Source organism: Galeopterus variegatus, unplaced genomic scaffold (genome assembly GCF_000696425.1).
Source record: "Galeopterus variegatus unplaced genomic scaffold, G_variegatus-3.0.2 Scaffold1912, whole genome shotgun sequence".
Classification (NCBI taxonomy): domain Eukaryota; kingdom Metazoa; phylum Chordata; class Mammalia; order Dermoptera; family Cynocephalidae; genus Galeopterus; species Galeopterus variegatus.
The window spans coordinates 13,622-16,227 of NW_007728023.1; positions in this window are offsets into that span (position 1 = coordinate 13,622).

Consider the following 2,606-nt stretch of genomic DNA (forward strand, 5'->3'; position numbering starts at 1 on the left):
TGTTCCTGACGTCTCAGCCCTGGATCAGGAGATCATTGAAGTAGATCCTCACACCAAGGAACTCCTGAAGCTTTTGGACTTTGGAAGTTTGTCCAACCTGTAGATCACTCAGCCTACGGTTGAGATGAATTTCAAAACACCACGTGGAGCTGTTTGAATCTTTCTGTTATGTTGTAATATTTTCAGTAAACTTAGACGACAACAACAACAACAACAAATTATCCAGCAACCTATGTTTCTCCTGTTAAATAAATCATATTATTAGGTGTCAGATGACACATGGAAAAGGGGAGAAATAAGAGGCTATTTCTGGAACATTCCATTCCCATCTTTAGGGGTTGGGGAAGGTTACAGGGAGATCTCGTATGATTGTTTTCTAGCTTCATCTCTTAGAAGACTTTGGGAAAGCCCCTTAACCTCTCTGGGCCTCAGTTGGGCAAAGCTTAATTGCATGATAATAGGTACATGGTGCCTAGATAAAAGGTGCCCAGCATACCCTAAAAGTCTGGGAATCAGCGGCATCAGAATCATCTGGGGAGCTTTTTCAAATAACAGATTCCAGGCCCTTCTCAGAGATTCTGATTTAGCTGGTCTGTGGTGGGACCCCAGGAACCTGTATTTTTTACAAGATTCTTGGAGATCCCGATGCACTTCTGGATTTGGGAATCCCAGTCATGAGGCTACTTCTGAACTGAGTAAATATTGCCAGGCACCCATTGCTGGTTCAATTAGTTCAATTAGTGGCTGGGGAGGTGGGGTTCTCTGAACTTATTTACCTTCCTTTGCTTGCTAGGAACAGACATCCCTACAAAACAGGTGATCACACAAGCCCATCAAGGCTTAATGGCGGGCAGATATATCTGCAGTTCTGTGGGTATTTCAAGGGAGTTTCAGGTGTGCCCTCCAGTCCACAGCTCTCTCTCCCCGCCGCCCAACCACTAGGAGCTTTTTTGAGTCAGCGGATGAAGGCAGGTGGGGAGTAAGGGGTCCCTGGAGTGGTGGTGGGGGGACAGAGTAGCAGGAGATCTTTACTGACTTCTGATGAAGTTCACTTTCTTTGTCTCTGAACCTCCCAGACAAGGTCCTCCTTATATCTTGCAATCAAGAAATAGGTAAATGTAGTAATTCTTGCTTCCCTCAGTTTTAAACACACAGATGATAAATGTATGTGCCACACTGGTCACAGAGAGGGCAGGTTTCTTTTCTCTTTTAACCACTGGGCAGGATTATCTGAAAATGTGCTCTATTTGTCACTCACAGTGTTTTAAAAAACAAATTTAATTGTTTGCCAATTGAAATCAGGAGATTCCACTTTTAAAACCCCTATTTGTAGACATTGAGAGATTTGGAAACACAGGTCCTGAGCTCCCCAAAGCCACAGTGTCCTGGGATGAGTTGTGGCTAATGTCTTGTGATGGAACGTGCCTGGTCCAGTTTGTGGAGGACCCCACCAGCCTCCTCTCTGATGAGTTATGTACCTGGCCCTTGTCAGCATTCAGATCTGTGACCCCTGCTTTGGTGACTAGCAGGAAAGCTAACAGACCTCTGGGTGAGAAGGAGTCTAAGTTTCTGGGCTTTGGAAACTGTCTGGGCCACGTCAAGTCCCCCAGAGCAAATGATTGAGGGTACTCCATATCTAGCAGAAAAACTAAAATTAAGAAAAGAGGTTTCTGTAGATGTGAAATAGTTATTATAAAGTCCAAGAGACAAAAGGAAGAAAGGACCCGGTTGAACACCAAGCATCCAGCCTTCTTCACTAGAAGAAAAGCGAGCAAAGCAAGAACAAGGAGGATCCTTTATGCCCCTGTGACCTCCTCTTCCAGGGCACTTGCCATAGGAGAGTGAAGCAAATTACTTATGGGTTTGCCTGCAACTAAGCCTCATGTTTTAGGCTGTAAAATGAGGCTAATAATCCTTCCTGTTATACCGAAGGCTTCCAGACTTCTGCAAAGTAACACCATATAAGAAAGGGCTTTATAAACTATAAAGTGCTGTGTTGTTAATTACTATACAGTTATTAAGCTAAACTTCAGGGTAAAATCTAGGATTGCTGCTGAGTTTTCTGGGGTAAACTGAATTCACTTCAATTTAACAAACCTGTACGGGAATGCCTACACTGTGTTGGGTCCTGTGATGGGTGACTTTATGTATCAACTTGGCTAGGCTATGGTATCCAGTTGTTTGGTCAAACACCAGTGTAGATGTTGCTGTGAAGGCATTTTTAAAGATGTGATCAACATTTAAATGAGTAATCTTTGAGTAAAGCAGCTTACCATTCATAATGTGGATGGGCCTCATCCAATCAGTTGAAGGCCATAGGAGAAAAGACTGAGGTCCCCTGAGGAAGAAGGAATTCTGTCTCCAGATGCCTTTGGATTCAAAACTGCATCATCACCTCTTCCACAGGTCTTCAGCCTGCCAGCCTGCTCTGCAGATTTTTTGGACTTGCCTGTTTCCATAATCTCATGAGCCAACTCCTTAAAATCTCTCTCTCATATATATATATATATGTGTGTGTGTTACAAATAGGGTATATATCCTATTGACTCTCTGGAGAACTCTGACTAACACCGGTCCCAAGCTAAAGCGTGTTTTCACATAACATG